Source organism: Pituophis catenifer, unplaced genomic scaffold (assembly GCF_029215685.1).
Source record: "Pituophis catenifer annectens isolate HBS135680 unplaced genomic scaffold, rPitCat1.0.hap2 SCAF_9, whole genome shotgun sequence".
NCBI classification, from domain to species: domain Eukaryota; kingdom Metazoa; phylum Chordata; class Lepidosauria; order Squamata; family Colubridae; genus Pituophis; species Pituophis catenifer.
In genome coordinates this window covers 25,517,256-25,539,957 of record NW_027256889.1, presented here as the reverse complement: position 1 = coordinate 25,539,957, position 22,702 = coordinate 25,517,256, and the positions used below count along the sequence as shown (strand labels likewise).

Genomic DNA, 22,702 nt, shown 5'->3' with positions numbered 1-22,702 from the left:
TAGGTCATCTAGTCCAACCCCCCACCCAAGCAGGAGACCCTACACCATTTCTTATAAATGGCAGTCCAATCTCTTCTTGAAAATCTCAAGTGATTTGGCTTAAGTATAAATGAAATACAGATGAAAGTTAAGTAGAAAATTGCCTAGTTCTTTTCCAGATGATTGCCCTGGTAGAATCTGATATTTCTTGATAGTTGGAAATTTCAGCAGTGTTTTCCAGACCACATTCAAAAGCCATTCCCTCAAATGTCCACCTTTGCATTTTCTTTGGCTAGTGAGAAATGTGTTTTAGGTAACAATGGAAAAATCCATTTTGACTTGGAGTATCAATTTGCTCAGTTGGAAAACCTCTGGACAAAGTATAAAAATAAGATCAGAAAAATAGAGCAAGAACCCCCCCCCTAAAGAAACAAACTTCACCCCCTTAAGCTGACCTCCAACTTCATTGGAATTTCCCAAAATATCTGGCTGAAATTATATCACAACTAGGAAAGTTGACATTGTTTGAATGGGAGGGAATTTGGGGGGCATGTAGTAGAGGTTCTCAAATAATGGAATGTATTTGTAATGGAATGTATTTGCCACATACCTGGTGAAGAACATGTTCAGACACATAAAAACTTGTATCTTCTGGAGATACTCCCTTCTCCTTGCATCTGAAGGCAGAACAAGATGTAATGGATGGAAACTAATCAAGGAGATCGCCAACCTAGAAATAAGGATAAATTTCCTGACAACGGGAACAATTAATCCATGGAATGGTTTCCCTTTAGAAGTTGTGGGTGCTGCATCACTGGGGGTTTTCAGAAGAGATTGGACAGCCATTTGTCCAGAATGGTATAAGGTCTCCTGCTTGAATAAGGAGTTGGACTCCCTTTCAACTCTGTTATTCTATTACTTGCTTTAACCTTCCAGAATGCTTTTGTACTTCACCTCTTAATATGGCCATTTTAGAATTGAGATATTTGATTGTGAATGTATTAACAGCGGCTAGGATTGTGTTTGCTAAAAATTGGAAAAATGAGAAAATACCAACGCAGGACGAAGTTATTAAGAAAATAATGGAATGTGCTGAAATGAGCAAATTGTCATTTGAAATTAGAGAACAAGAAGATAAACAATACTATAAGATATGGGATCTATTTTACCAATGGCTAGATAAAAAAAAATATGGAAATGAAATATGATAGAGATTTTTACTATACAAGAATTGTAGAACTATGTGAAATAATTACATATAGATGTATGATTATTGGATAGATTCAGGAGGTGGAAATGAATGTTATAAATAAAAATTAACTCAAATCTTAGAAGACTTTGAATGATAATGAGGGAAGAAATAGTCATATTCAAACAAATATGAAAAAGAGCCTTGGTAGTACAGTGGTCTAAAGCACCCTGTTATTAAGACCAGCTGCCTGCAATTACTGCAGGTTTGAATCTCGCCAGGCTCAAGGTTGACTCAGCCTTCCATCCTTTCTAAGGTAGGTAAATTGAGGACCCAGTTTGTGGGGGCAATAAGCTGACTTTGTATAAATATACAAAAGGATGAAGGCTATTGCTTAGCGCATTGTAAGCCCCCTGAGTCTCCGGAGAAGGGCGGCATATAAATCAAAATTAAAAATAAAATAAAATAAAATAAAATGATTAATGAGGATAACAATATATAGATACATATTAGGTCGATGATATGAGAATCTAGATAAACTGTAAATTGTAAGCTATGAATTTGGTGAATGATGCACAAAAGACTTGTAACCAACCGACACGCTGTTTGCAATTGAAGATAGTTTTATGTTTGTTTGTTTAAAAATAAAAAAAAAACTTTTTTTCAAAAAAGTTCAGGGTGGGTGTGTAATGATGGTGATGCTGGTTCTTGGTTAATCTTAAGCAAACATCTTGATAACAGATCGATCTATTACCAAAGCATAAGATGGAGAGAAACCATTTCTCCCGGCAACAAGAGAAAGACATGTAGCCCTTACATACCTGGTGGTCGGGAGAAATTGGTACAAGCAATTGAACTGTGATTTCACTATAAATAGCCCTTGGGTTTGATTCACAGCAGTCTCTGGAATTATTTTAAAATGGCTTCTTCAGCTTTCCTATAGTAAATCAACTTATCAGAGATTTCATGTCCTTGAAAATGTATTATTGCTTTTTCTTGCCTGGCCAGTCAAAAGAAGCTTGATGTGTACAATGCTGAAGACAGGGATTATTATTGTGGCTACCCTACCAATTTAATTTTGGAACAATACCTTTGGGCCCTATAGGGGGGCTCGGGGGCATTTTTGGAAATAAATATGGCGCTAGAGGGTGACTGTTTGCTTTGAGGGGAGGCCTTAAGTGATGAATTGACAGAAGATGCCAATAATTAAAGAAACACACGGCTTGCTCTTCCATTTCCCCAGCCTACAGCCCTGTAGAAGGTGAGAACTTCTAGAATATCCAGTTATTTGTTGTGCTGTGTAGGACATCTGAGAGCTGTAGACCCCAAACCTAGAAAGCTCTAGATTAGGGGTGTCAAACTCACAACCTGCAGGCCAGATGCGTCAGGTGCTGGCCCCTGCCCCGTCTGGTTTAGCGAAGGGGAAAAAAGTCACAATATGTCACGTGATGCCGCAGTGACAACACAAGTTTGACACTCCTGCTCTAGACGCTTTTTAGAGAGACTTCTGAGGAGGGTTTTCCTTAAAGCAGAGGCAGCTGGCCTTTAAAAGTTACCCATCACATTTGACAAGAGAAAAATGGACCGGGTGATTTCTCCTTCTTAAGGAGAGGAAGTTCTCTACCATTTTGGAATGAAAACAGTGTCACTGTTGAATCTCCCCAGGTATGAAATCTACTTACATTCCCTACCGATTCGGAAGCACATGCGCCACATCTGCGCGGACCCTCTGCGCATGTGCAAACCCTTCTGCGCATGCACAGAGGGTAAAAAACAGGTTACTTCCTGGTTAAAACCAGGAAGTAATGACGACCGGGCAGGTGGGTGGAGCTTCGCGCTGTTGTCGCTACCGGTTCTCCAAACCACCCACCGCCATCACTACCGGCTCGGCCGAACCGGTCCAAACTGGTAGCATTTCAGCCCTGAATCTCTCTCTGAGAGAAGTTCTCTCCTGATCTCCCTTCTTATCTCTGGAAAGTAAAAAGGCAGGAAAGCTTTGTCCGAAATCTTTTTCTCCTTGGAAATAATGTGGAAAATCAGATCTCTTTCATCGCATCCAAGTGAGGCCGAGAAGAAAAAAAGTTGATGAATAGATTTTTTTCTGGATAGATTTTTCGAGATAGATTTCAGATATTTATTGCTCTTTTGAGGGATATAGATACCTGAAGGGCCGAGTTTGAAGAGCAAGGGAGGGCCAAATTATAAAATGAGGATCTGATACAATTTTGCAGCTATCCAAATTAGGTTACATTGCAAAAGTGTGCAAGTCCATGAGCACAATTATTCCTGGGGTAGGGTAGGGGAAAAACAGAGAATGATTAAAAAGTGATATTAAAAACCACCACCCAAAATAGCCAAAAAGAAAGGTTATTTCCAATTCTCTTTGATACAGATAGTTATATAATAAAATGCAGTCTTCTTTTAGTTTAACAAAAGAAAAATGTGAAAAGATATACATACTGAACGATCAAATAATCTGAACGAGCAACAGTACAGGCAGTCCTCGATTTATGCCTACAATTGAGCCCCAAATTTTTATTGTTAAGTGAGACATTTGTTAAGTGAGTTTCACCCCCATTTTACAACATTCCTTGCCACAGTTGTTAAGTGAATCTCTGCAGTTGATAAGTTAGTAACCTTGTTGTTAAATGAATCTGGCTTCCCCATTGACTTTGCTTCTCAGAAGGTCACAAAAGTTGATCTCTGCTTTGTCAAGCATCTGAATTTTGATCACCTGATCATAGGGAAGCTGCAAAGATGGTAGCTATGAAAAATGGTCATAAATCACATTTTTCAGTGTCATTGTAACTTTGAATGCTCACTAAATGAGTAAATTGAGGGCTATCTGTATTGCAGGAGATGACCAGGCTGAGCCTGAGGGAGGATTCAAACATGTTATCAGTCTCAAATCCCTTCTCTACCACAAGCGATTTAAGGCTAGCCGACCTTGAGTTCCATTGACTCTTTTCTACCACTAATTTGCTGTGACTGTCAGTAGTTCAGATTCTTGTAGAGAGTGTTGGCATGAAATAAACCTGTACTTATTTATTTCATTTTGGCTCCTGACTTCTTTCTATCATTATCTCTTAATCTGAACAAAACATATAGCCCATAAATGCATCATCTTAGCAATTCTAAAAATACACATATATTTCTATAATAAATATATATATAACAGAACATCCCCTACTTTCAGATTAGACAAATACACAAACATCTAAATTTCATATATAGATAAAGGTAAAGGTTCCCCTTACACATATGTGCTAGTCATTCCCGACTCTAGGGGGTGGTGCTCATCTCCATTTCAAAGCCGAAGAGCCAACACTGTCCGAAGACGTCTCCATGGTCATGTGGCTATCATGACTAAATGCCAAAAGTTCATGGAACGCTGTTACCTTCCCACCAAAGGTGGTCCCTGTTTTTCTACTTGCATTTTTTACGTGCTTTCGAACTGCTTGGTTGGCAGAAGCTGGGACAAGTCACGGGAGGTCACCCCGTTTTGTGGCAGCACTAGGGATTCAAACTGCTGAACTGCCGACCTTTCAATCGACAAGCTCAGTGTTTTAGCCACTGGGCCACCACACCCCTAAAAATTTCATATAGATAGATAGATAGATAGATAGATAGATAGATAGATAGATAGATAGATATAGATATAGATATAGATATAGATATAGATATAGATATAGATATAGATATATAGATATATAGATATATATATATAGATATATAGATATAGATATAGATATATGCATATTCTCTCTAGCCAGGTTTTACCTATGTAAACTTAGTTGTTCTTCAGCCCTAGGTTCTGTGAAATCTCATTCACAAGTTCTTGGGCCCTTTTTCTGCTGACAAACTGCAACTCTGTGTTGCTTCCTGGGAGACCCAGATAGCTATTTCTGCCTCTTAAGGCGTCCTCAGTGGGCCACACCCACTTCCTAATTATCCTCCCTGTAAAGGCATAATGTATCTTTTTTCTTTTTTCATAGGCTTTTATGTGCATATTCTCTCTAGCCAGGTTTTACCTATGTAAACTTAGTTGTTCTTCAGCCCTAGGTTCTGTGAAATCTCATTCACAAGTTCTTGGGCCCTATGTAAACTTAGAACAACTAAGTTTACATAGGTAAAACCTGGCTAGAGAGAATATGCACATAAAAGCCTATGAAAAAAGAAAAAAGATACATTATGCCTTTACAGGGAGGATAATTAGGAAGTGGGTGTGGCCCACTGAGGACGCCTTAAGAGGCAGAAATAGCTATCTGGGTCTCCCAGGAAGCAACACAGAGTTGCAGTTTGTCAGCAGAAAAAGGGCCCAAGAACTTGTGAATGAGATTTCACAGAACCTAGGGCTGAAGAACAACTAAGTTTACATAGGTAAAAGCTGGCTAGAGAGAATATGCACATAAAAGCCTATGAAAAAAGAAAAAAGATACATACATACATATATATATATATATATATATATATATATATATATATATATATATACAGTACATACATTTCATATATACATACATTTCATATATACATACATGCATGCATACATACATACATACTCTTAACAGTACACAGCATTGTATACTGAGTGCAATGAATGCCAATAAACGAGCCACATACATCCTTTGCACAATTGTGCCATATAATTATGTCATTCTAATGTCATTGTAGCTTCTAATAGATGCTACTACTGGTCAGCCACAGGACTGTGGGATTCTGGGTCAGGGCGTGGAAAATTGCTAATGCTGGCTATGAACCCTTGACTGGAGTGTTGCAAAAATGATGAATGATTGACTGGACTTTACTCTGACAGATGTTTCTAGAAACTGAACTAGCGATCTTGTGGATGCAATTTCCATGGTCTCTCCATGTGCATCAGATTCAGGATACATCTGGTTCCCCTTTCATAGCCTTTGAGAAGAATATAAAAGGCTGCAGATGTGAATAATGTTTGGGTCTTGTTTGTACCACTGATTTAATTTCACATCATGTTTTATCTTCGTCCAATGATATGGATTTCAAAATATACATTTTACTAGGCTGGATAATTGTTGCACATTGCATGCACAATTGGCTTAATTGTATCACAATTTAACTTGCCATAGTTTGATGTGTGTGTGTGTATTTGTGTGTGTGTGTATGTGTGTAGTTTTCTGTACATTTGTTATTGTCGTATTTCATGTAATTATACTCAAGCAAAATTTAATTTTACTTTTTTTTTCAAAGAGATTTTTTTATTTTTTTGCTGTTCTAAGGTCCCTGAAAAACATTTCAGGCTACAGCAGAACATGATTTTGATTTTATTTTGAAAAAAGAAAATCATCTCTAGGAAAACCTAAAGCAAGGCTTTGCACGTTTGTCATGCTTTGTGCCAGTTTTCCGATTGTTTTCTTATGCTTGGCAACACAGTCTATCTGTCTTTCTGCTTTCTTTCTACCCAGGGTTGAATTTCCCTATAAAATCCCAAAGGGTGGGCCTGAGAAAGCTCTTCTCTTTGAAAATTATATTCATGTAAATGTATTTTTTAGCTAGGAGAAAACAGTAAAAGAAGAGAAAGCAAAGTGGTTTTCAGCAGTAGGAATGTTCTATCTTTAAATGGCAATTGTAAATCCTTTAAATGTATAAATCCTCTAAATAAATATCTAAATAGAATTGTACTTCCAAAACAGCTGGAAAGTAGAAAGTTTTTGAAAGGTTGATCTAAATTGCTGGCTTTTGTTTATAAGATCTTTAGGGATTTAATTTGGGAACATTGCAATTTATGCTTTGATATTATTTATGAAGCTGTTGCTACCCTTTTTTTAATTCACATCAATTTTGGGGGCCACTAGTCTCCCAAGCCTGATGCTAAGAGAAATTTTGAAGGATGGTTCTGCATCCATGTCCAGCTGAGTCACAATTTTGCAATTTGTGGAGGAGCTGATGGAAAAGGAAAAATAATTGGTTCTGGACAAAAGAAAGAAAGCTGATGTTGAGCATATAACTGCAGGGTGGATATTAGGACAGAAATATATTGGATTGACTTGAAAAAGAGCATAAATAATTTACCGCCAATCTGCACTCAGCTGGAACTTTTCCCAATATATCACCTATTTATTTATTTATTTATTTTATTTTATTTACTTATTAGTTTTTTTATCCCGGCACCTTCCCCGGCACCTGGATGAAGCTATCTATCTAGACCCGTACCAGTCGGGCTTCAGGCAGGGGTACAGCACAGAAACGGCATTGGTCGCGTTGGTGGATGATCTCTGGAGGGCTCGGGACAGGGGTTGTTCCTCTGTCCTAGTCCTATTAGATCTCTCAGCGGCTTTTGATACCATCGACCATGGTATCATGCTGCAGCGGTTGAGGGGGTTAGGAATAGGGGGCACCGTTTTGCGGTGGTTCTCCTCCTTCCTCTCCGACCGCTCGCAGTTCGTGTTGGCAGGGGGGCAGAGGTCGACCTCAAGGCGTCTCGCATGGGGAGTGCCGCAAGGGTCGGTCCTCTCGCCCCTCCTGTTCAACATTTATGTGAAGCCGCTGGGTGAGATCATCCGTGGTTTTGGAGTGAAGTGTCATCTGTACGCTGACGATACCCAGCTGTACATCTCCACCCCAGACCACCCCAACGATGCCCTTGATGTGATGTCCCGCTGCCTGGAGGCCGTGCGGGCCTGGATGGGGAGGAACAGGCTCAGACTCAACCCCTCCAAGACCGAGTGGCTGTGGCTCCCGGCGCCCCGATATAGTCAGCAGGTGCCATCGCTGACTATTGGGGGTGAATCTTTGCCCCCCACGGAGAGGGCTCGCAATCTGGGTGTCCTCCTGGATGCACGGCTGTCTTTAGAAGAGCATATGACGGCCGTGGCCAGGGGGGCCTTTTATCAGGTTCGCCTGATTCGCCAGTTGCAGCCCTTTCTGGATCGGGACGCCCTGCGCACGGTCACTCATGCCCTTGTTACTTCCCGGTTGGACTATTGTAATGCTCTCTACATGGGGCTCCCCTTGAAGAGCACTCGGAAGCTCCAACTGGTCCAGAATGCGGCCGCGCGGGTGGTTATGGGCGCAACCCGTTATGCCCATGTGACACCCCTCCTGCGCGAGCTGCACTGGCTCCCGGTGGTCTTCCGGGTGCGATTCAAGGTGTTGGTTACCACCTTTAAAGCGCTCCATGGCATAGGACCCGGGTACCTCCGAGACCGTCTTCTGCCACCAATAGCCTCCCACCGACCAGTTCGTTCCCACAGAGAGGGTCTCCTCAGGGTGCCGTCAGCCAAGTTATGTCGGCTGGCGACGCCCAGGGGGAGGGCCTTCTCTGTGGGAGCCCCAGCCCTGTGGAATGAACTGCCCCCGGAAATTCGTAAGATATCTGACCTCCGGGTGTTTCGCTGCGCATTGAAGACCCTGTTGTTCCGCCAGGCCGGACTATCAATACAATAGTTTTAAATTGGGGTATTTAAATTTATTGGGGTTTTAAATTTGAGCCATTTATTTAATTATTTTAAATTTTATATCATTGTTTTGTTTGTGTTTTTAAATAGGCTGTACACCGCCCTGAGTCCTTCGGGAGAAGGGCGGTATAGAAATAAAATTATTATTATTATTATTATTATTATTATTATTATTATTATTATTATTATTATTATTATTATTATTATTATTATTATTATCCACTTTTATCACTTTATAAGTAACTCAAGACACCAAAAATGCCTAATTGTCAATGTTCCGACTAGGGGTCGGTTCCACTTACCTTTACTACTGGTTTGCAAAGGGGCCGTGCACGCACATGTGAGAAAAGCAAGCATACGCAGAAGCTTCCTGATGATGTCGGGGTCGATGGGTGGAGCCTCCCACCAATTTTTCTACCGCTTCTTGCTAACTGGTCCGAACTGGGGGCAACCCACCACTAGTTCCGACCAATGCCCTAATAAAAGCAGGAGCTCCTTCCTCCTCCTATTTTCCTCACAACAGCAATCTTGTGAGATGTGTTGGGCTGAAAGGAGTGACAGGACACACAGAATACATATATTTCATTTAGCTAACAGGTGTCCCTTGTCAAGCCCAGCCTAAGAACGACAGAGAACAATCAAGCCAAAATTATTTATTTATTTATTTATTTTTAATTTTTTTAATTTGATTTATATGCCGCCCTTCTCCGAAGACTCAGGGCGGCTTACAATGTGCTCAGCAATTTATTTATTTTGTTGCATTTCTATGCCGCCCAACTCCCAAGGGATTCTGGGCGGCTTATACCTGCTTTATCTTTATCTGCTTATACCGAACAGACAGAATCTTTCCCGACTAAACCTTTTCTATTTTCATCCCAGTGGATATAATTTGAGAGATTCTAGGGAGCAGCTAACCTAACTCTCTTTTTCTCTGTCCTATCCAGCTCTGGGGTGTACTATCTCCTCTCCATCCCCCCCCCCTTGGATTGTGTTCCCTTCTTCCTGAGAAAAACAATTCCACTGTAGTTCCACATCACATCATTAGACTATCGGCAAGGTTCAACTAAACCAGGGGTCAGCAACCTGTGGCTCTGGAGCCACATGTGGCTCTTTCACACCTCTGCTGTGGCTCCCTGTCACTCAAAATATCCGTCACAACCACCAATGTGCGACACCTGCTGGCACGTGATTTATTGAGCTTTTCAACCTCTGGTAGGCCAACCATGGATAAATCCCCCCCCCAAAAAATCAGAAGAAAACAGAATGTTTAATTCAACTACATATGCTAGTTTGTGGCAAGAAATAGTCAGGCATCGGAAGGGTTTTGTGGCTCCCGGTGTTTTCTTTTCTGTGGGAAATGGGTTCAAATGGCTCTTTGAGTGTTTAAGGTTGCAGACCTCTGAACTAAACCATAATATGCTTGCCTATTTATAACTAAGTTCTGATTTTGAATTTTGATGTGGTTTCACACAGCCTTCTCCGACCTGGGTATTTGGCTGTGGTGTGAACCTTAACATTCAGACTAGCTCCTGCATTCACTGCTGAAATTTGTAGAACTTGAAGATCACATGTCTTTGAGGATGGGTAGATTGAACAGGCTTTGCTGTGTTTTGTGAACCTAGCACAGTTGTGACATACTCAGTAAACCACTGTTTGGTAAGCCATGGCTTAGCATGATCTGTCAACTCAATAATCCTCTGCAGATCTCTCCTTTAAAACTTGCATCAATTGACTTCTATGTCCTAGTGTGAAAGCTGGTTTTGCTAAGATCATCAAAGAGGCTGAGAATACAGGGACAAGCGATAACCTTCCTTCCTGCCCCTTGCATCATGCAAGTGGGAGAATGATGTGCAAGAATTGAATTTTAATTCCACTATAAATAGGGCTTGGATTTCAGACTTGGCAGGCCGTGGAATTCTTTCGAATTCCTTTCTCAATTCTTACAATTAGTTTATTTATCAAAGTTCTGAATCTTGAATCACTGCTTGAGCAACTTCCTGTTCTAATATCTGCTGAGAGACATTTGACAGCAAATGTTAAAATAAGGAGAAGATCCTTACCCCTTATGGTTCTAATTTTATAAAACATTCATTATGGCTTGCTCATTTATATTTATATGCCTGTGGGTTTTTAAAATTCTTTTTTACTTTATTTTCTTGGTGTTTCCACCTCTCATTTCTCGTGAAGTGTGACTCACACATCTTTTGTGAGGTCTCAGTTTTGAAACCTTCTGGAGGCAGTCTGACAAATGGGTAGAAATAAATGAAAATCAGCATGGCTTAAACATTGTCAGCACTAATTCATGCTCTAACCCCAATTATTTTGGAAATTCACCAGATGCATTTGAAGTCAGTAAGGTTTACTTCCTTGGGTTATTTGAGAATCAGGATATGGGCAGGCAGGCATTTCAAGGAATCTAGTGGTGATGCATCAGAAGCAAGAAAAATGCTAGATCCCAGTCTCTTAAGGGAACCTTTATTTATATTTTCCATCCTTCTGGGTGAGCTGAGTTGATTATAGAAATGCACTAGTCAGTGTCCCTTCATCCTTCCAGATTATGTTTTTTTCACACTGGAGAAAGTGGGGGAAATGGAGACATCTTGGCTTTTCTCAATGAGTCCTAAAACAATATTCAAAGCTCTAATGTACCAGCATTCATCATTCAACAGAATTCATCTTTCAAGGAACAGACCAAGGGTCATTGCCAATGCACTTAATATCAATTTTAAATAATCATTTGGGTGATCTCACGCACTAATATCCTAGAACACAGAATCATAGGGGTGGAAGGGAGCTTGGAGGTCATTTAGTTCAACCTCTTGCTCAAGGCAAGAGAGCCTATGCCATCCTGATCAAATGGTTGTCCAGTCTGTTTTTGAAAACCTCCAGCGATGGAACATATACAACTCTGGCAGGCAAGCTGTTTCATTGATTCATTGTTTTCACTGTCAGGAAATTTCTCCTTAGTTCTAGGTCAGGGGTCACCAACCTTTCGGACCTCAGGAACCACTAAATTCATACTTTTAAATCCAGCGGAAAACTAATATGATCTGCCTAATGACCGACTGGATGGACATGGCTAGGTGGTCATGTGACTGGGCGGGTGTGGCCAACTCGATGTCACTCACATCGCGGGGCGCCTTGCTGGCCTCTACTCACTCCTCCCCTCCCAGCCACTCCTCACCTCCCCGCCCGGGCTCCTTAGGGCCCCAACAGGAAGCAGTTGTTGGAGCTAAGCAGCCACCACGAGAAACAGTTGGCAAAACAGCTGGCTCAACAGCTGGCTCAGTTCAAATTGGATCTGACTGAGAAGGAGGCTCAGCAGAAGCACCTCACTGAGGACTACGAGCATAGGCTTTCCAAGCAGAGGGAAGACCTGCGTGAGTGCAAGGCCAGGTACTGGTGCCTGGAGGCTCAGTGGGCTGAGATGGTCAGCCAGTTCCAGGCCATGAGGCAGTCCCGCTGGAAGAAGGCCCTCCAGTTCTTTGCCACCAGCGGCGCTTCCCTCCAGCCTTCGCCCAAAGCCCCACACCAGGAGGCTAAAGTACACCCTGAGTCGGAATTTCTGCCCCCCCCTCCAACCCACACAAAAAGACCCTGAAGGGGGAGACTTTCTGCAGCAATACAAAAGTTCATTGCATGTATTTGGCCCACTGGCCGTAGTTTGAGGACCCCTGATTTAGTGCAATATAAAAAATGCAAATAATTTTTCTGCGGACCACCACCAAAATTTTCTTGTGGACCACTAGTTGGTGACCGCTGTTCTAGGTTGAACTCTCTTTAACGAACTTCCACTCATTAATTCTTGTCCTGCCCTTTGGGGCTTTGAAGAATAAGTAAACTCCCTCCTCTTTGTGGCAGCCCCTCAAGTACTGGAAGGCTGTTGTGTCCCACCTAACCCTTCTCTTTGATAGGGTAGACATATCTAGTTCCCTCAACCATTCATCATATTATTTAGACTCCAGACCCTTTAGCATCTTTGTTGCTATTCTCTGCACACTTTCTAGAGTCTCAGCATCTTTTTTGTATTGTGGTGACCAGAACTTTGAAAGATGATCTCAGTTGTGTAGTATCGATTCTCGTGATCTTGATGGTAGTTTCAAAACTGATCTTTTGGCAGTTGCAGAGCATTGCTGGCTCATTCTTGAGTGATGGTTCACTAGGACACCAAGATCTCTCTCACAGACAGCAGTATTGAGCCAGGTACCACTTATTCTATATCTGTGAATTTGGCTTTTTCTGCCTATGTGCAGGGCCTTAATTTCTCACCACTAAACTGCATCTTGTTGGATATCTAAAACTTGGAAAATAGTGGGAGCTTATCTTGCAAAAAGAAACCTTCAAAGTAATGTTCATAAATTGATTGGAGAATGATAAAAGATAGAAAATGACCAACATGCATCAGCTTGGATCTTTCTTCTCGAGAGAAAATGTGAAATACTCACTTAACAACAGAGTTAAATGTTACCAAGTTGGGTTCCATTCTTGATAAATTTTGAACAAAGGCTCATGATTTCAACTTGTCTTCAACAATAACTTATAGTTTTTCCAAGGATGTTCCAGTGATTTTCATCTTCTCCATCTGCTTCCCCTTTCTGCTTCTTTCAATCTTGCCAAGGATAGTTATCCATCATGTCACATCTCATGTCCAAACCATGTGAGGGTTTGCTTATAGATCGTTACTTCAAGAGAGCAGCCAGTTTTTATTTGCTTCAGGATTGATTGACTAGTTCTTCTTGCAGTCCAGGGGGCTCCTAGGAACCTTCACCAAATCCATAATTCAAAGGAGTTTATTTTCTTTCTCTTGCTCTTTCTCAGTGTCAGATTTCACAGCCATATGTTATCACTGTAAAGATCATTGCTTTAACTATTCTTGTCTTTGTTGTCATAGAAATATCCTTATCCTTCATGATTGTGTCTAAATTTGTCAATGCCCTAACAGTAATCTCCTTTTTACTTCTCCATCAAACTGTCCACTTTTAGTTATTTTTGTGTGCATGAAAACAAAGCAACTAATCACCTTCTTTTCTCCACTGTCAACTGTAAATTCATTAATCAAGTGACTGATACTACCTTTGTTTTCTACTATATAATACCGGTAATAACACAGATGTATTTATTTATTTGATTTCTATACTTTCTATGTATTTCTATAGATTTCTCAGGAAACAACTCTGGGCAGTGTATAACAGATGTTTCACTTTCCAGTTTGCTTTCATAATTTAGTAGTAGTAGTAGTAGTTTATTCATTGATTAATCTTGTGTGCTTAGCAATAAAATAAGATAAGGAAAGGTAAAATTCAGCACATATTATACATTCTGTAACAAAGTAGGTAGAAGGAAACAGAATGATATACTGGTAATACAGATGTGGTAACACAAGAAGTCAGTAATCAGATAAATTAATCTCCCTTATCCCAATTTGTTCTATGTATCTGGTTCTTAGGATCACTACCTTAGTTATAAACTTAGCAGTCTTCATACAATATGTACATTTGATCCCAGGAGGAAATATGACAATCTGTAGTTCAGATCCTAGTGGGCTGTTCTTTCCAATAGCAATGATAAATATTTAAGCCTAGTGTGGCATATAATAGACAGTTGAATAAGATATGAAAAAATATTTTCAATTACTGGGGTATCATATATGCAGGTTCTCTCATAATATGGCAACTGGTAGAAGCTTCCATACTTAACTGTGGAACCCAACAACTCAACTCTTTCTCTAGAATAGGCCCTCTTAAAATTTCTGTCAGACTCAATGACAGTTATTTTTCAGGTTGAAAAACAGTTTTATTCTTAGCCAACCAACCTAGGGATCTATTTTTAGCCAATAATTCCATATCGGTTTGAGCACTAATATCTAGGACTCTCTGTTTAAAAATTTCCCTTGTCTGAGTGGCCCTTGAGAGTAGAGGCTAGGTAGAAAATCCATGTTGGAAAATTGGCTGACCCAGAAGTTGGGCTGGACCATACTTACAATATTTATTCTATTAAGTATATCTTAGGAAGTCTATCAGATCCTCAAATGGATCCTCTACCAGTATGTGAACATTTTAGTTATAAAATGACTATTTAAGGAATAGATAGATACCTGTTTCCACTCTGACCTTAGAGGCAGATATGTTCCTGTCAGTTCCCAGTATTCATCCTAAAAAATGGGTCTGATATAATTCAGTAAGTTATAGCTTTATTAAGGCCCCACAAGGTCAGCATTGGGACTATTTTTGCCCTGAATGCTTTCAATATAGGGCTGCTTTCATCATGAAGTCTTATAATTCTACGTATTTTTTTCCACAATTATTTAACTGTCCCAAGCTTTCAACTTTAAAGTGTGAAATAACTACAGCCATAAACCAACAGAAACGGATGTCCAATCACCATCAAGGCAGATGAAATGTCCTCTTAAAAATGCATGTAATCTCTCTTCCTTTTGATTCACAAATTATTGTTATTTCCATTTTTCAAATTGTTAAATAAAGTGAGTTAGTTTCCACTTGTCATATTCCACCAAGCCACACCCACCAAGCCATGCCACGCCCAGCAAGCCACACCCACAGAACCGGTAGTAAAAAAATTTGAAACCGACCACTGCATACAGTCATAAGTGGGAGGAGATGGGTGATAGTGATATTGTACAAACTCAACCATTGAACTAAATTATATACAACAAAGTTAGATTAAGGGATTAGAAGCAATTTAAACTTTTCGGTGTGAGGCAGTGCATGAATGCTTATAAAAAATTCATAATCAATATTTCATTTGCAGTCCTGAATTAAGATTCCAAAGGATGTTGATAGGCTGGAACGCAGCTGAAACCAACACAAGGGAAGTCAAGTAAGATAAATGAAGGTTTTGCAAATCTGGTACAGATATAGATGGGAGAGATCAGAGTTGGCAGCAGAAAATGAGAAGAAGATTCAACTGTTTCAGTGGAAAAGCTGGGAATAAGGCAGCAGTGTGATGCAACTGTTAAAAAAAAATAGAAAAGAAAAATTTTAGGCTGCATGTAGAAGCCAAATATTTTAAACCTGGAAAAAGGGAAGTTTGGGCGAGACGTCCTCTAGGCAGAAGATGGAGCAACATTATGTTTTTGAGTGGAAATGTCAGTCATACAGATTTGGGCTGAATATTAAGAGAAGCTTCCCAACCAAGGAAATTTTTCAACGGTGAAACAGCCTGCCGGGAGAGCTGGCAGGGCTATGAGATGGACAGTCACTTGCCAGCAATACTGCAGTTTCATCCTTCATTGAAGATCCTGCAATGTGCAAGGGGCTGGACTAAATCACCTCCAAGGCCCCATTATGATTTAATGAGGCATTTTTATTGGCTTCTACCTATAGTAGCAGAAGCAGATAGCAGTTTTTGCACAGCTTCAGCGAGGAGAGGCCACCATCCTCACCAGCTGCTGCAAACCGCTTCATAGAAACTATCCAGAGCTTTCCCCCTATTTTTGTCAACATTCGTCTTGTCCTTTGGGTACTGGTGCTGTTCAAAAGAAGACTTCAGGCCAGGCTTATGCAAGATGCACCAGCTCCTTCAGTTCACAGCCATTTCTTTTGAGCTGCCAGGGCCTCTAAGGGAGGCCAAGTAGTACCATCTGGTCTAGTGGAAAGGCTGCTTTTTCTTAGCTACTGCTTTTTAAATTTGCATCGCTTAGGATTTGGGGCTATTAAGAGGACTCCAGGTTTCTGGCTAATGAGAAGATCAGATCTTACCACCAAGCATGACTAACTATGGTGACTAACTATGGGGAAGTAGTTTCAACAGCTGGCAGAACCTCATCCACCTTCTATGAATTCGGAAGCTAAGCAGGGTCTTGAGCAGGGGTCAGCAACCTGCAGCTCTGGAGCTGCATGTGGCTCTTTCATCCCTCTGCTGCAGCTCCCTGTCACCGCCACAATTTTGAGAGGAGCTTCCAGTTATGGGGAGGAAAAGCACGACAGACCAGGAAGAGACTCTATGGCAAGGGGCGGGTTTTCCAGTCAGCTCCACAATTGATAGGGCTTTCAGTTAGGACAAGTAGAGGAAAAAGGATTCCGCACTAGGAGGAGACTCTATGGTGGGAGAACTGGACTTCCGGTCGGCTCCAGAATTGAACAGAGGGCTTCCTATTAGGATCTTTGTGGCTCTTTTAGTGTTTAAAGTTGCCGACCCCTGGTCTTTTTTTTTTTTTTATTGGAAAAGTTTTACAATTACATTTTCTCCCCATTTCCCCCCCCCCCATCCCTCCCTAACCTCCCTAACCTCCCTAACCCTCCCTAACCCACCCCTCCCCCCTGGACTTCCACAGAATATAATCCAAATCAAAATCCCCTTTTTATAAAACTTGAACCCCTCCACCCCCAATATATTTTTTCATCTTCACAAAATTCAAATATTTCTATCTTTATATAATACTTTCAGTTAAAGCTATTTGATACTTCCTAGTTTGATATTTGTTCTGCACATAATCTATCCACTTTTTCCACTCCCATTCATAAGTCTCTTGTGAGCGATCTTTTAGATATGCTGAAATCTTCGCCATCTCTGCAAAGCTGGCCATCTTCAAAGTCCATTCCTCAATAGTGGGCAAAACTGCATTTTTCCAGTATTGACCTGGTCAATACCTGGTCTTGAGGATGAGTAGAAGGGTGTCAAAACTCTAAGCCAGTGACTTTTTCAGCACCAAGTGCCAAAACTAGAGCATGTGCACACGCATATGCACATGTATGCACCGGAGCACCGGAACCCGGAAGAGAGCAGCTGACCAGTGCACATGTGTGCGGTGGCCAGCTGTTCTCTCAGGTTCTGTTGCATGTGCATGATGGAACACAGAAGAGCAGCAGGCGACAGCTTGCGTGCCCACAGAGAGGGCTCTGCGTGCCACTTCTGGCATGCGTGCCATAGGTTCGCCATCATGGCTCTAAGCTAAATAGAGAAGAAAAAAAAAAACAACCTTGGAAGAAGGTAGTGCCAACCATCTCACAATATTGCTGAGAAAGTTATAGTTGTGTCCAGGACATTACCAGAAGTCAACATGGGTTTGTTTTTAAGAACTGGCAGAAATAAATATAAAGGAGTCCAGATCAGGGGTGAAATCCAGCAGGTTCTGATAGGTTCTGGAGAACTGGTAGCGGAAATTTTGAGTAGTTTGGAGAACCGGCAAATACCACCTCTGGCTGGCCCCAGAGTGGGAAGGGAATGGAGATTTTGCTCATTCTCCTTCTCCTGCCACACCCACCAAGCATACCATGCCCACCAAGCCACGCCCACAGAACCAGTAGTAAAATAATTTGGATTTCACCACTGGTCCAGATTAAGGAAATCTCCTGACAGGTAAAGGGAGAGAGACCTCATGAGTTAGGCAGGGAAAGCAATCTATGGAATTATATTCTTCCAATCAGACCAGATACAGTAGTTGCTACATGTTGTTCTTCAAAAGTTTCCTTTTCCACTTTCTTAGTCTAAGGTTGATTTTCATCAGAAACATAATGTTGGCACTCAGCCTGCTACTTCGCCAATCCATCGTCTCTCATTTACATCGAGGTTGAGCAAGACTCAAGGTCCTCACTCGATAATTTTGTATTTATAAAATCAAGAATAAAATGGAATCTTACTGGGGGAAATGGGGGAAATGATCAACTCATGTTTTATATGGAAGCCTAAAAGCTGGACAATGTTGGTGAGAGGGAATCAATCAAAGTGATGAAGAAGGCTAGAAGAGGAAAGGGCAATGGATTTGAATATTGCTGATGATGCTGTATTCCAATTTGTCAGGAACGCTGAGGACAAATCTAACCATCATAGGTCACCAATGTACCGATAGCACCTTCTCTAAGATACCTCTTCCAATATGATGATGACGGTGATGGTGATGAAGATGAATAATAATAATAATAATAACTTTATTGTCATTGTACGTGTATACACAGTATACCCATACAACGAAATTCACTTAACATCCAAAGACCAGGCTCAACACACATAACAATCCCCAAACACACTCCCACCCAGCACAATTCCCCACCCCTAAACCACCGAAACATCCACACAACAGACCAAGATGATGAAAGATGAAAGATGAAGATGATGCTTTTCCAGGGCCTTAATGTATCTCCTAGTACTGGGTTGTAAAAGATTTATCCCAGTCCCACCACATTGTTTTCCTCTGCCTGTCTTTCCCTCTTTCCAGATAACACAGGGAAAGAAAGAATCGAGGACACCCAAGATAAGTAATAGCTTTTGGAGACCAGAGATTGGAGGACTCTACAAGCAAGGAAGACATAGCCTAGAACAGATTTTAGTAGGCTTTTTAAAAAAAAAAAAAAAAAAAAAAAAACCAAATCCCTGGAAGCCAGAAGTCTTTTCAAGACTTCTTCTCCCAGTTTCAAAGCCTCTTCTAGACTCTCCTCCTTTTCAGATACTTTCCTATGATGAGGTGCCATCAAGGCTTTCTTTTCTCCTTTGTCCTCTACTTGTTAAGAGAGGACTCATGAAGACTTAGATAAATGCATGAGAGACTCCGTGTGTAGCTCTGGACCAGGAACTGAAGTGTCCTCTTGTGCTTTGTTTTGCTAGCTTCATCTGAAATAACTTGTTCCATTAAATTTGCTGCTTCTGCCAGCAAAAACAGCAGCCATGCAGTTAAATGTCACAGAGTTGAATAGCGATTCTTCTTCTGATAGAGCTGCTGTCCACAACAGCTTATTGCTCCATACATTTTTGGCTTGCGGAGGGGCAAAAAAGGATATTAAATTTGACCCTGTGGATCTTTGTTCCTAAGCAATGTATTCATACCCCAATATTTTTTTAAAAAACAAATGTTAAAGTTTATTATAAGTTAAAATACAAATACAAACAAAATTTTAACACATTAGAAAGAAAAAAAAGGAAGAGGGAGAAAGGAAAGTAAGGAAAGAAAGAAAAAGAGAAGGGGAGGGAGGGAAGGAAGGAAGGAAGGACTGATTTTTTTCAGTGCAATAGAATACAAAAGTTACAACTTACAACCTTTCTAGAACAACAACAAAAACTGTAATCATCAAAACCTAAAATTAGAGTGCTATTTTGTTCATTTTTGAGTTAAAAAACAGAAGAAGCTTCCGAATGGAAACAAAACTAGATAATGTTTTCTCTTTTAATTAACACAGTCAGTTTTGCCCTCTCTGCCAACTCCATCACCTTCACCATTACCGTCCATTGTGGGAATTAGTGTACCTTCCCATCTTTGTGCATATAAGATTTTCGCTACTATAGTAAGTTCCAAATTTTCATTCAAACTCTTTGTCCATCAAACCTAAGAGGAAAAATTAAAGGTTCATTTTTATATTTAAAAATCTAAATTATAAAAATCTGATCCCAATATTTATTTGCTTTGTCACAAGTCCTGCAGAGATGATAGACACAACCCTCAATGTGAAAACATGTGGACAAATGGATTTAAGTGCACACTCATGCCCCAATCATGTTATAATTTGGGATTTTCCTTCTTACAGCATTGGCTGCTACTGACAGGGTCTCCTAATGAGGAAATACACAATGTTGTTGTCTTGGACTATCGCAAAATGTGGCTAGGAGAAGAATAGGATATGCTCAGTGGTGGGTTTCAAATTTTTTTACTACCAGTTCCGTGGGTGTGGCTTGATGGGCATTGCTTGGTGAGCGTGGCTTGGTGGGCATGGCAGGGGAAGGATATTGTAAAATCTCCATTCCCTCCAAAATCCAGGGGAAGATTACTGCAAAATTCCCATTTCCTCCCGATCAACTGGGACTCAGGAGGGAGAGAATAGATGGGGGCGGGGCCAGTGGTGGGTTGCCCCTGGTTTGGACTGGTTTGCAAGAACCGGTAGTAAAACCAGCGGGAGGTTCTGCCCACTGACCCGGACGTCATCATATGTGATCCGCGCATGCGCAATGCAAACTGGGCGTGATGCGAACTGGAAGTAAAGGTAAGTAGAACCCACCCTGGGTGGGGTCAGTCAGAGGTGGTTTTTACCAGTTCTCCAAACTACTCAAAATTTCTGCTACCGGTTCTCCAGAACTGGTCAGAACCTGCTGAAACCCACCTCTGGATATGCTGTTATCATTTCTGTATTAATGTGTTGTCCTGCATAACTGGGCAAAAATCAAAGAAGTAAGAATTACACAAATAGCATTAAAGTCACTTTAATGCTTGTTTGAGATAAATACAGTAAATTTATGTTTTTGGTATTTAAACATTTGCAACCATACGTTTTAGCAAAATACTTCTAAAATTACAGCAATCATATCAGTTCAATACATCCTCTTTCATATTAAGCTGCTATTTGTCAGTGTGTTATTTCGTATCTTCCTTGCAGCCATTGTATACAATGCAACTTTTTTGTTACAAGTTCATCTCCATCACACAACAGAAAATAGATTTTTTTTTCTTCCAAACTAAAAAATATATAGTTGGAGTAACAAGGATGTAATGAATCTAGCTCTAAATTCTGGATAAAGTTTGCTATGAAATAAGTAATGGGTCAAATCTTCTACTTGTAAGTTATTACAATTGCATAAAAGGTGTACAGTTCGTAATCCTTTGTAACTTCGATCCAGATAGGCTCTTGGCAATACAGAATCCTAGAACCAAATTCTAAGGAATCCTCAGACTCTTTTATAAGGAGTTAAGTCCATTAAGTCAAAGAATCTCTTTTGAATCCTTTGAAATGCTTCTTGGCAGGTTTCTACCCACTTGGGCTGAGCAGCCATTTATGAGATAAGCTGTCAATTGTTTTGTCTGCTGTTCTCTCTTCCATTCCTTTCCAGCCTTTCTGTAATTTCTCACCATCAGCTGCTTATTTTATTCGGTTGATACTTTCAGTTTTGAAGTCTAAGCAAGCACCCTAATTTTATCCATCAGCCTTATGCATTGTAAAACTCATCAATCGCTTGTTTCAAAAACCTGCCCAGGAAAGATCATCCCCCTCAAAAGGGCTCTTCCAAGGAGAACATGGTTATGTTCATAGATATACTGTGTAGAGGGACATGGTGACTCAGTGGCTAGGATGCTGAGCTTGTCGATCGAAAGGTCGGAAGGTAACGGTGTTCCATGTGCCTTTGGCATTTAGTCATGCTGGCCACATGACCACGGAGACATCTTCGGACAGCGCTGACTCTTCGGCTTTGAAACAGAGATGAGCACCGCCCCCTAGAGTCGGGAACGACTAGCACATATGTACGAGGGGAACCTTACCTATACTGTGTAGAGAAGGAATGGCAGAGCCTGGAGCGGAGTCAAAAGATGAATCAGCATTGAGTCTCTATGTAGCCATAAGCAGGCTAAATCCAACCCCTTCCCCCCCCCTGAATTCTGTTAACCCTTACCTTAGTGTCAGAATAGTGCTAACCATGAGTTGAGTGGATTCTTGTGCCTAGGCATGAGCAACAAATCAGTTTAGTTGGAACCTCACATGTGGTCCTGGTCTTTCGCACCTGACAACTGTTATTAAGGTTGAAACATTAATAAATGCGATAAAACATAGAGGGGATTAACAAGGTTAGGCAGAACTTGCTATCACAGCCCTCCCCATATACAAACAATGAGAATTAGTAACTTTAAAACATTTATTTCTTTTATTTTTTTATATTTCTCCTATGTTCAAACATTTCAGAGATTGATGTCCTTACCAAGTAGGTTTGACTGGTAACTCTGTCCTCCCCATTTCAATCTCTCTCTCCTATTGGAGCTGGAAACTATGATCTAACCAGCCTCTTTTAGTCTCAGCAACTTTAAAATGTGTGGACTTCAATTCCCAGAATTCTCCCAGCCACCAAAATTTTAAATTGAAGTTCATACACCTTAAAACGGCTGAGGTTGAGAAACACTATCATAAACTATGGTGTACCATGGGTTGAAAAATCTGGTTTACATTATGTTGGTTCTTAGATTTCCCTGTCTATTTTTCACCGCCTTCCTTCTCATGGGGCTCTTGTGGTCCACCAGCAGCCTGCGGAGCTGGCAGCAGAGTCGGACAGTGAGGAGGCTGGGGAGGAACATGGGCCAGTCCTGGAGTCTGGGGAAGGCTCGGACGAGGGCTCTGCATTTTTTTTTTTAAATTTGATTTATGTGCCGCCCTTCTCCGGAGACTCAGGGCGG

General features: G+C 40.9%; 1 protein-coding gene across 1 annotated transcript in view; it reads left to right on the top strand.

Moving 5' to 3' along the window:
- Nucleotides 1–22,702, top strand: part of ADGRB2 (adhesion G protein-coupled receptor B2) — a 329,562-nt gene that overhangs the window by 182,322 nt on the left and 124,538 nt on the right. The gene's annotated exons all lie outside the window — the stretch shown is intronic.